The sequence below is a fragment of the Pelmatolapia mariae genome, linkage group LG7 (genome assembly GCF_036321145.2).
Source record: "Pelmatolapia mariae isolate MD_Pm_ZW linkage group LG7, Pm_UMD_F_2, whole genome shotgun sequence".
Classification (NCBI taxonomy): domain Eukaryota; kingdom Metazoa; phylum Chordata; class Actinopteri; order Cichliformes; family Cichlidae; genus Pelmatolapia; species Pelmatolapia mariae.
Window position 1 is genome coordinate 58,410,559 of NC_086233.1, and position 12,755 is coordinate 58,423,313.

The 12,755-nt window shown below is 39.9% G+C and overlaps 1 protein-coding gene across 1 annotated transcript in view; it reads right to left on the reverse strand.

The window, feature by feature from the left end:
* The window catches only part of slc1a2b (solute carrier family 1 member 2b), a 30,763-nt gene extending 21,213 nt beyond the window's left edge, over positions 1–9,550 (reverse strand). Inside the window, exon 1 of the mRNA XM_063479959.1 lies at positions 9,342–9,550. The gene's annotated coding sequence lies outside the window, so the exon portion shown is untranslated. The remainder of the gene's footprint in view (positions 1–9,341) is intronic.
* Positions 9,551–12,755: the final 3,205 nt, after the last annotated feature.

Consider the following 12,755-nt stretch of genomic DNA (forward strand, 5'->3'; position numbering starts at 1 on the left):
CCGAAGCTTGTGTTGGAGTCTCTATAGATCGCACATGCGAAAAAGTCCCACTGTAATTAAGTCCTAACGGCCCATTATGCAGGGTCATGGTTGTCACAGGAATGAATGAGGTGACTTCAATTCATCTGGATAATATCTGACAGGGAATTTAGTCTGATGGTATCTATTTCACCACAACCTCTTTACTGCTGGAGCTACAGGACACGTAGTGACACCCCAGAGTATGTTGGATTATTTTTATTATTTAAAAAGGCCAAACATCAAACAACTATTCTCAAACCTCTCATATTCATAACCCAAGTCTCAGTTTTTATGACTCACATTCTTCTTAGACTCTTAACTGTGAAAATTTCAGCTATGTAGTGACCGCTCCTTCAGTACCCCCTATCCAATTCTCCAACTCTTTTCTAAGTTCACAAAAAAAGAAGAGTCACCTGAGATGCTCTCACTCTACCGCTCCAAACCTCCCTAGCAGATGATGGGTTACACACATTTCCCGCCTCCTAAGAGTGTTTCTGTGTTCATGCTGTATATGAAGTGATGCTACAGCACTATCATTAGCAGAGGCGCATCTGTTTAACAGAACATCCCATTTTTCAACACACAGCTTTTCATGCCGTTGGTCCGATCCCCACCGGAGCTCATTAAATGAGCCAGTAAGGCAGGACAACCCCACCCCCTACTACAAACACCGCTATAATATACCCGCTACACGGCTGAGAGGCAGATGACAGGGAAGAGGGGAGGGGTTAAATGGCAAGAATGCCACATCGAGATGGATCCATAACAATGCAGTGGGGGAAGGGCGAGGAAACGGGGGGGCGTCACTCATCATGGAGGTAAGGATGGAGACAAAGGAAAGGAATGGCAAGCGAATAAGAAAACAGTGAAGGTGAAGGGGAAAGTAATCACTTGAAGAGCAGCATGTCTCCACATTTACTGTAGGCAAGGGGCTTTTTTGTTATCACGTTATCTGTGGACACATGACGAGCTGACATCTGTGTTAGGCAGCTGGCCCTGTGAAATTGGATTACTGCGCAAATCATGTTTCATACATCACTAGACTCACCTGACACACTCTAAAATTGAAATGAATTAAAATGACAGGATGCACTTAAAATTTGATTTGAATATGGAATGCCATTGTCAACACAGAAAACGTCTGCTGGTCATGTTCCATGAATCAAAGGCTGGGTGAGGGGGGTTAAAGTCCGGGTATGGATTTGCCAATAGGAGGACAAAGGAGGATGGATGTTCTCTCACTAATTAAACAGTGCAGCCTATAGGGACTGAGCATAGCCTGAAACAGTAGCCATTACCCTGATTTCCCCACACCACCCTGCAGCATTGACTGAAAGGGCATGCCTGCACACATACAGCTCATTACATCATCCAGCTCAGCCAAGATACCACGTGCACATTTTGTACCTACGCTAGCATATGACTCAGTCCTAAAGACAAATATTTTGTGTAGATTTTTATATGTTATATGAATTGGATCATTTAAATAACAAGCAAAGTCTGGTTAAAATTTTACAAGTCTATATTAAATTTTGCTTAAAAACAGCATGGAAATCATTTTAACCTCTAACAGTAAGATAATAATACCGCAGGTATAACTATCTTCAACAATGAAACCAGTGCCTAGTGTCTGTGCAACCAAAAGAAATGCTTGTACTTCTTGGATATGTGCCATATGTTATCTGCATATAAAACTTGAAATAGATGTATGTACACATGGCCGTTACAGTGTTCTTAGCAAAATCACATTTCGGTAAGATGTGCTCATTAGTTGAAAATGTAATAATCTACTAAGAACATTCTATGTCTGTGTGTGTCCTGAGGAAAATGCACATCATCAGGGACGCAATATGGAAGCGTATCAGGAGAGCAGGGAAGTGTGACCGAGCTGTCAGCTGCTCACTTTCAGTGTCTCAGCGTATATCTGTTTTCCTGTTCATCACTCTCTGTCTCTACCTAAGTTTCTCTCTTCTTTTCTTCCTCACACACATAGAAGATACTGATACAGTACGGGATATTTTCAGCCAAGGCAGATTATCTTGAGCTTTTTTTGGTCCTGGTTCCATGAACTGGAGTATTTTAGGTCTTTTTTGAAATAAACAGAATTTTACAAATTTACAATTATTAAAGATAAAGAAACACTTTACTATCGCTATTCTTTCAGAGCCATGTCTTTGAATCTGAAAAGCAGGAGCCAGCTGTTGCTTACTACTAACACTTTTTACATGTGAAGCCACATGGAGTCTCCTGCTACTCTTTGGTTCATCGTTTTTCCTTTAAAGTCATGCACACTTTGTCAAACTTATGTAAATATTTCTTCAGTCACAGGCAACAAAGGAATGCCGTAGAGGGTGAGCACTCTCTCATAGACTTTTTCCACAACCTAATTATTAAAGCCAGCATATAGTGACAGTCAATCATTATCACAGGCTCTGGGCAAAATAATTTTCAGCAATTTTCCACTGTCATAAATCCCACGTGCATAAAAATCGTAGCCTGCAAGAAGATCGTAAACTTGCTTTGGATTTCAGGATGAGGAAACAAGGATTCCCAAAGATGTCAGTGGGAATGTACCAACAGGTCTGTGTAATCCATAAATGTTACAAGGTAGACGTTGATTTCAGGGTATATGTCTAGATATCTAGAAGACTGTATAGATAGATAGATAGATAGATAGATAGATAGATAGATAGATAGATAGATAGATAGATAGATAGATAGATAGATAGATAGATAGATAGATAGATAGATAGATAGATAGATAGATAGATAGATAGATAGATAGATAGATAGATAGATAGATAGATAGATAGATAGATAGATAGATAGAGCTCCTAATTAACCAGTGCATAATGTGGTGAGCCAAACGCTGCTAACAAAACCCTCTCTGTGTTCATCGGCCATTGAGGCAATCCGCTCTTGGAACACGCCAACCCTACTAGAATAATGGGCCACTTTACAGGCCTCCAAGTTAGTTCACAGAATATAGAGCTGGGAAACCGCTCGCACAGGGTTCATGGGGAGGAGGGAAAACTTAATTGTTGCCTCCATTTTTGTTTTTTCATCCCCCCACCCTCTCTTTCTCCTCTCTTAGTTCTGAAAAGGGGGCTGACAAACAGGCAATGAACGCAATTGTTGTGTGTTCCGCTGGACAAGTGGGTGAGATAAACAAAACTAGACTGTTGGGTCTATCAACTGGAGCTTGTCAAGATGGGATAGGCTGAGCAGTGGGGAGCAGCACACATGCAGAGGAAGGATTGGTCAGGGAGCTGTGTAAGTAGGAGGGGTGAGGGCCACTGCCAGGTCTGGGGGGGAGTTAGGTAGAAAGGGTGAGAGTAAAGGGTCCTGAGGAAATCAGGAGAGAGAGAGCAAAAAAAAGAAGGGGGGGGGGGGGTGTCCGGAAGAATTGGGGGGTGGACATGGGTGCTGAGGTTACTCTTCTAAGTGTGGGTATTGTATTTAGTGCTGAAGTTCTCATGCATGTCTTGTTTCAGCTCCCTAAAATGTCCGAAAGTGATGGAGCTCGCTGCGATTAAGTAGACAAGTAGCAGCTCTGCTTTGCGCTCCCACAGCTCAGGCTATTTACATACTCAAGAGGAACATTAATGCCAGTCGATCCCCCAAGGCTGAACAAAGAAGCACACAAACCTGCCTCTGAGGCCCATTACGCACTTAATTGAGGATTTGTGGAATAGTAAAAAGGGGCAAAGGAAGAGGAAGGTGGGTGAGACTGGGAGGGGTAGTGGGTGAAATGGGCAATTAGACAGTTTCTTTGTCGTTTTTGTGTTATTTTTATGTTTTTCCCCCTCTGTGTTTCAGTAAGATTTGATTTCCAAAACATGGATTTCAAGTATCAAACATAGAAATGATAGGTAGACAAATGTAAACAGCAAAAGGAGCATCCAGTGGGATACGAGAGACTTTTCCTAAACCTAAAGACAGGTTAAACAAAAACGTTTGTTATTAATGTATTTTAACAGTTCAAAGGCTCTTTAGCATCTTTTTAGTTACACAGAACTGTTTTTGAAAGTCTCAATCTACAGATTAATGGAATAGCTCTATTATTGTTATTGAAAGTTGAGCATTTTTGCGATTGGATGCTACTTTCTGCAAAATGCAAAGGCATCTGACATCAAGTTAACAAAGCTGTTGCATAAACCAAAAGTAGCTCCATCTGATAATCAGTGTGAATCTGTCACGATAAATCACTGTTCAGATGAAGTCTTTTATTTGTTTTGAGCTCTAAATCTGCTTCAATTATGTTTCTTTTGTCGCCACACAATGGGATGATTGTTCATAGTGGCATGGTCTTTGGTGCCAGGAAGGAAAAAAAAGAAAGAAAATGAGACCCCCTCTATCCTGCCTCTTCTTCCCTTTACCAATCACTATTGGAGTAATTTCGTGACTCCCCCTGCTGACCTGAATTCCAGTGTAGCAGGTGCCAATGGGATGTGGGTGGTTTGAAGTTTTGCAAGGAGGAGGACAGTGGCAGTGATGAAGCGAGTGGGAGGGATGAGGCCTTTGCTGTATCAGTAAATGCTGACTCAATCCTCATGTGGACCCCCCCTCCCCCCCCAGCTAGTATGGTGACCTCCAATATTAATTATGAGCAGTTATCTAATATGATGCAGAATATAGGTCAAAACAGGAATCGAAAACTGCAGATTTGCATATAATAGGCAGAGCAGATCAAGTCAGTATGTGAGGGAAACTTCTCTGTATTTATGTAACTTTCAAAATGTGATGGCACTGGCAGGCTTTCAGTACACATCCTGAATAATCTAACAATAACTTCTGACCCATGTCTACCAGATGGGACCAAACCCAAAATTCAGATAGTTTAGTAATGGGTCACAGGGCCAAGAACATTGCACAGCAAAGCACTAAATTACACTAGAAGGCTAAAATGACATCTAATTACATGATATGAATTTTAATAAGCCACTATTACAATTTTTTTATTTCACAATAGTGTAGCAATGAGGCAATGTACCAGCCTGCAAAGCACAAAAAAAGTACATAAAGTAGCACCATTTTACTTTGTTGCTGTTTATGAGTAGCCTATAGAGCACCTTTCCAGCACATATACAAAGGCCTTACGCTGTGATGGCAGAAATTCCAATAATACTGTACAATTAATTTTACTATATTTAAATAAATGTAAACTTTTTTCACTGTATTGTTTTTGTATGATGGAGTTAAGGTGTTTTTCTTTACCTCTGCTGTCAGAACCCTCATTAAGGAGAATTCTAGTCCAGCGGTACAAAATATTATTCTGAGACAAAATTTACATTATATGAGATAAACTGTAAACTTAAATGGCAGCACGTGGGTGGTTTTGCTTCTTCCCTGGCACATCATCAGAGATTAATTGGGCAGTTTATATTGGTGTCTTATTGCAAAAATGAAGAAGTGCCTCATTCGTGGCCAGCAGAGATCTATCATTTTGCCGCCCAGCAGCAGTCCCGCTAGTGAATGCCTATGATTCTGTTCCTGTGCAGTCATACAGAAGTGAAGGGAGCTGGGCTCTTTGTTTGGTCATCCCATGGGAAAGGCTTAACTGTCCAGCTCTCTGAGAACCAAAACATTGCTTCTATAGGCAGAACTACAAGAGGGAAAGGGAAAAAAACAGATGATGAATCACCTTCTTCCCCATATTGGGAAGACTCACAGCTGTGATAGAGCCACAAGAAAAAGACAAATCACGATTCAAAGCCCAGAGAGAAAAGTTGGCAAACAAATACAGTAAAATCGAGTAAAAAAATGAAATTGGGTGATATTACTGTAATTTGGAAGGACTGGAATAAAAGCAACAGCTAGAGAAAGAAAAGGGGGAGTGCTGAATGAGTGTAAAAAGAGAGATAGAGAGATAGAGATAGACAAGCACGGGTGGTAAAGAGTGAAAAGAGGAGCTGGATGGCACTTTGGCAGCTTCTGAATGTTCCCAGGAGGATTACTCAAGCACTAGATGCCACAGACTGCCAGCGAGACCACAGAGAAGCTGGGTGAATGGAGACACACAACCACACATGGACACAGGTACACATCTCTGTGGATGTCCTCCTGCTGTGGACTGGTCTCTAGTTCACCTGTTTCCTCTCTTTCTTTTTTCTTCATCTAAAATCATTTTTCCTTCATTCTTCCACATTTTGCATCACGTTCTCCACCTCCTTTTTCATCCCATTCTAATTCGCACTTTTTCTCAGTGTCTTCAATCAAGCCTTTCCAAACAGATAAGAGAACAGGTCTGACTTGCCCAGCCCCAGACAGGTGACATGGGCCCCATCTTCTAAGTGCTTCTGGAGCTCTTTGAATTCTGCGTACATGGGCAGGATTCGCTTTTCAGAGAAAAATGTCTCTCGGTCTCAAGGAAGGGAAACAACCCCACCTTCTCCCTTGCTCACCCACTCCATCATTTATCAATTTAAAAACAAAGAGTTCTATATATTATTCTCTGTCCTCTTCAGCATTTTATCTTTCTATTACTCCCACATGTTAACTCTCTCACACTCTACCTCACACTTCTCACAGTGCAAAACCTCAGTTTGTCTGGCAAAAACTAAAGTGCTTTTGGATTTCAGTGGGTGTTTTTTCACCTGTTTGTTTGTTTGTTTTTGTTTGTTTTTATTCATTCCACCACTTAGCTTGAATTTTCTTTGAATCAGTTCATGTCTAAATACTGCTGACTGCTTAGTTGGTCCACTGTTCCCAGTCAACTGAGTACATTACACAAATCTATCTACTGGATTCCTTCTCTAATAATTCTGAAGCACAACAGATCTTTATCAAGTTTCAAAACTATTGAGATTGATTGGTGGAATTTAATTTGCACTAAAGAGGATAGTCACTGAAGAAGATATCAGTCAATCGACACATGGACCTTTTGACAAGGCGCCATGATTTGCCTTCAGCTGGTTTCTCCACAACAATGTGAGCGTGTATGTGCATGTGAGTGTTAACCTAAACATCTGTCCTGCCCTGAGGGCAATGAATGTTGTCTTCACTAATTAAAGTAGCATCTGGACAGATGTTAAGGATAACAGCTTTGGCAAAATATACTTTTGACTTGTTTCACTTCTAGAGCAAGATTGGCCATGCTGCAGGAACTTTTGATGTGCATGTGTGTGTCTGTACTGCGTGTTTTTTGTGTGTGCGCGCACATGCATGACAACTGGCAACTCCTTTGTTACATGTTTTGAGCTTCCAAACTTCCAAGAGTTAAAACATATTTTAAACATATTTATTAAAATTTTACATTTTTGATAGTCATTGCAAAATTGTCTTTAAAGTTGCAATATTTGTCTTTTCAACAGTGTTACTTTGACCATTTATATGAGCTGAAAAGCACAGAAAGAGAGAAAATTCATTTTCTGTCTTGTAACAAAAAATCATAAACACCCTAGAAATAATTAGTTTTTGATCCTAATTAATTCCTAACAAATGCAGGAAAGGAAGATTCAAAATTGAACTGACAGATGCAGTGCCTAGAAAAACGTGTTATTAATTTCTTCTGTATAAGTGGATGCTAAATATATGCATCATATAAACATTGATGTGGATGCAAATTTTCATTTATGTGAAATGCTATGGCTGCACTTCACAGTGTGAAACCGCATGACATGATAAAGACATATGCTTGCAAATATAAAAGATCCCCCCTCCCTCCCCCAGCTGCATGTGTGGGTTTGCCTTGAATGTGTGTCAGGTTCAGTCATGTAAGGCAGAAAAATGCCACAGTGCAATAGTTTGCCAATATGGATCAGCTGCATGAACAGCTGCTTTACAGATTCTCGTAGCAATTACAATGAAGGTCAAGGCCTCAACAATCATGTCTCCTCATGGCACAGCCAGTTCCTCTCACAAGGCCCACCGATGGAAGAAAACATGCCCATTAAACCCAAACATATAGACTTCTCTGAACTCAGGCGAAGCACCAAACCCTGTCTAGGTTTGATCAACATCCTTTTGACAGAAGCATCCATAAACAACCCTGTAACCGTTTTCAAGACCATCCAAGACTAATGCAGAAGGCGATCAACTGAGAGTGCCAAGAGAATTGGTTTCCATGGTGACATTGATGGTGCGATTGGAAAACACTGTGTTTGTGTGTGCTCACACCCCAACGCCCATGTGCATTCCTTTTGATATCAAAAGGAAGAGTGCTGCAAGGATTGGTTTCAGAGGGGGTGGCGTTTGTAGCCAAAGGTAAGAAGGGGGGAAAGCGGTGGGGGGCGACAGCTCGCTATAAGATATTTTCGGGTTTTTTGTTTTTTATTTTTAAGGGAGGAGTTCATATATTACTCAACTGCATGGTCGTCTTGTAAATGCAAGAGGCTGCCGACACCTCTACGAGGCTACGAATAGATTTTTCACAATAAAATACTTTATAAGAAGCTGCAACACAGGCTACAACTTGTTGGCTTTATCTTCAGAATCACTACACAGGTCACACAAGAAAAACAGGGTTTGTTCATTAGTACGCAGTTACACCTGGTGTCAAACCAAAATTTATAATGGAGCTGTAAAAAATATGTCACAGCACCTATTTACAATAAAATCTACTTTTTCTATGTGATTTGCGCTTAACCCATCTGAATTTCTCTAAACAATAACAAGATGGGAATCGTTTCGCGTTTGGATGAAGGAAAACAAGAACAGCCACCTTCACAGAGTGCTGCTTTTGGCTCAGCTGACAGATAATTAGAATAATGTTTTTTTGTTTTGTTTTATTTTTTTTCTCACGGGCCATCCTCAGAATTGTGTCCAGAAATGTTAGGTATCAAAGTGTTGACCATCGCAAAGCCGGGTTTAATTTTAACCGTCCACTGTGATGTTTCTTTACGTCGTTTGTCTACATCACGTCCAATCGACTTTCATTTAATATTTGCCATTTTCGCGATCTGAAGAGAAGTATGAGCATATTTAGCCCTTTTCACTGCTGCAATTGAATCTGCAGCTCAAGCTTATTGTTGTCGGCCTTGTGGGACTTTTCACTGCAGGTTGTCACTTTACCTTTGGAGTAGCTGCGATATGAATGTAAAAACAAACAAACAAACAAAAATGTTAATTAAAAGGGGGAGAGATGGAAATCTGTCAACCAATTAGCTTTTTGAAATGGTTTACCTACCTACTAGCATGTATATCAGGTGCACCTGTAATCGTTTCTCAAAGCAATTACTTATGTTTACCTGTAAGTTGTGGTGATGAACAACCAACTGGATGTGACGCCAAAGAAAAGCCACTCACTCGTTAATAATCAACCTGTTTGTGTTTACGTATGCTATTTGCATGTTTAAAATAAATGCCAATCATCGTCTTACCTTTGCAGCAAATCACGACGAAAAAAAGTTTTTGGTGCTGTCCCCTTACAGGACCTTATTTCATCAGCTTCAGAGAGGGTTTGCCACCGCGAGCTTCAGAGCGCACCGCGTTCCAAGACAGGAGCGCTTCACAGACCAAACAGGGATTTTCTGTTAGTAAAATCCGAGGAGCTCCGCAGCTCAACGATCCCACTGAATGAGCTCTGCCTCACCTCACTCTTCGGCGCTTTACTCCCCCACCCACCTCCACCCGTTTCCCCCCTCTTTGTTCCTTCTGCATGGGAATGCCAACTCTCGTTGGCTGAAGATGCAGCCTATACCGTACCCCTTTTTCTCTCCGTGTCTCCCTGTGACCCTCTCTACCCCACTCAGTCTCTAGTTTTCTTTCACGCGTATGCATAGGAGCACGCGCGCGATTTACCGGCAAGGACACGCAAAACCTTCCTCATAAGGACTTTGGTTATGTGAGCTAGATTTCCTTAAAGTGAAGCCCACTAATACCAACCTAACCTCAAAAAGTGTCCTAATTAAGTCATTCTTTGATAGCCATGAGGTGTTCTGCGGATTTTCTGATCTACACCAATGGTATTATTGGTGATGTGAGGTTTTATTACCTATTTTTACACAGGCTTGAGGTTATATTAGACCTGCACTACATTTTGTATGTTGTCGGTCTAACTTGCAGCATATTTATTAGATGAATGAAAGAAAAGTGAAATATATATCCAGTCTAAGTCTAAAGTAAGAAGAAGGTGTTATTAGTTAGTATTTAGCTTCATGTAAGATTCAAAGAATGACGCAGAGAATCTTCAGCCCAAAGCTAAAATTAAATTTAATATGGTAGTAGTATGAGAAAAAAAGTATACAATCGTTACAATGGAGTACACGATGAACCCTGATTTTCTTTCTCTTGAAAATGACTGCAATGATCAATTGTTGGCAAAGAAGTAGTCCATTAATTTTGAGTGGGATAATACATTTAAGATTACCCTGAAGTCCAAATCAAAAATACTGCACAGTTACAGATTTTGTATTCTTTAAGATTCAGGACTGTCTGAATTATAAAATGTCAGCCTTTTTTTTTTTTTTTTTTTTTTTTTTTGTAATTGGCTGAACTGTGCACATGTTCATCTTGTTTATTCATTTATTATTACAGGAATAATCAAGAATTGCGAGTGTAGAATTTCTATTCACATATAAAACCTATAACACAACTGTCACTGTGTTTGACAGATAAGGTGAAAAGCTTTGGGCCGTAAGGTGTTGGGTTTTTTTGTTTGTTGGGGGGGGGGGTTGCTTTTTTCCCCTACACTCTTTACCTTTTGGTTTCTCAGCCCATATATTTTGTGCCATGACTATAGTGGTATCTTTTTGTATATCTTGGCTATATCCTGCCCACTCTCATTTTAATGCTTATTGGGGATTGCATTTTTGGTGAATCGTCTCAGATTACGGTCATGGTTTAAACATTGGCATAGAACTAAGGATGCTTACACCTTGAAATCCATTATTCACTTGCTGTGTAGTCATTTTCACACACATAAAAAAACCCAACAATTTTCCAGTTTTCCACAATACTTTTGCTCCTCAATCCACCAGATTATTTGAGGGTTTTTTTTGGTACCCAACATCCTTGAATATCTGATGACTCTTGGCCTTCATTCTGGTAATGGACATAAAGTAGTGTGTGTCATCTGGCTTCATGGATAGGTAAATCTGGGAATCATCTGCATAGAAGTGAAGATGTATATCTTGCCTTCATACTGCCTAAGGGTAGTATGTATAATGTAAATAGAACTGGTTCTAGCACGGAACCCTGTGGAACTCCATAATGAATCTTTGCATATGAGAAAGACTCACCATTTACATGAACAAATTTGAGTCTTAGATATAATTCAAAGCACTGCAATGTAATACCTTTAATATCTATGGTATGCTCTAATGGTTGTAAGAAAATGTCATGATCAACAGTATTGAATGCTGTGCTGAGGTCTAGCAGGACAAACACAAAGATAAGAGGCCATAAGAATATCATTTGTGACCTTCACTAACATTGTTTGAGATGACCTGATTGAACTGCTTTAAAGCCCACAAAGGTGTCAAGTTTCCAATTATTCATGAACCATTCCAGTTTGGGCACAGTGTTGTAAAAGTGATATCTTCCACACTGATTTTCAATACTAAAATAAACCTCTTAAAATGAAAGTTACAACTTAGCTAAAGAAGTTAAATAACTCATCTCAGACTTAACCACAGACAGCATAAACAATTCTACCTCTCTAAATGTTTTGATTATGCAAGGTGGCGTGAGACCTTTTTCTGAAAGGAATAAAGAGTTAAAATGTCAGAAATGCTAAAATAAAATTTTCCTATTGATTCCATTGAAAGACAAGACATTATAGAAATATAAAGTAAGTAGGTCAGCCAAGTCAATATTTTACTTTCACAAGGCATCGTGACACATCCTCAATTTAATGTTTTTGCCTCAGTGTAGCTGATAAAGACGTATAGTTACAGTGTTCCAGACCATGGGCTATTAACGGTTCTGTGGGACTGTCAAACAGCAACCTTTCTCACTCTGGAATTTGAAAACAGATTTTTCTTAAACTCTGTCTTTATTTATCAAGATTTCTTGCTTTCAGGTACAATTTTTAGTTTATTTTTTGGTTTTGTTTTTTTGTTTTTTGTTTTTTGCTCAGCTTCAACAGGACTCTATGACAGAAGGCTTTTCACCCCTCCATAGGTGTGGCTTGCCCGAACGAGTACAAGTAGCATATTTCAAACATGATGGCAAAAACTAGCTTTGTAACAAGTTTGTTTTCAAAGCCAATGAACTTTCAAAATTCACTGGCTGCAAAATACCATTGAGATGAGTTTGGGATCAATGGACTGATCTTTAAAGAGTGGGATTTGACTCATGAAAGTGCTGTTTGCATGCTGTTTCCTGTCAGTTCAAAGCCCTTGAAATCCATAAACCCCCTTTAAGCTGATCTGTTAGGGAATACTCTTGTTTGAGTGGGGACATAGTGATGAAGCAGTGCTTAAGGTTACTGTTTCTCTGACAGCATGTGATAGATCAAACTGAATTATCATTGAAGTTACTGTACATTTAGATAAACATGGTCTTTGCATTTAAAGCTTATTAAGCAACAAATGAGTGCATGCGGCGTAATGCAAGCAAAATCCCAAACGCAGAGTGCTGACCAAGCATTGTCAGGTATGAGGGGGTGGCGGAGCACTTTTTCAACTGATTTGATATTACACTTCTGCACACATGACTCAATACAATGATTGCATGTTTTCAGCTGAGGGACCCTTTCGGTATGTATCCAGCAGCCCACTAGCTTGGAAACAGAAAGGCATTTGTGTGAGCAGCACTAATTAGTCTCTACAAATTCTATTTGCAGCTTTGCC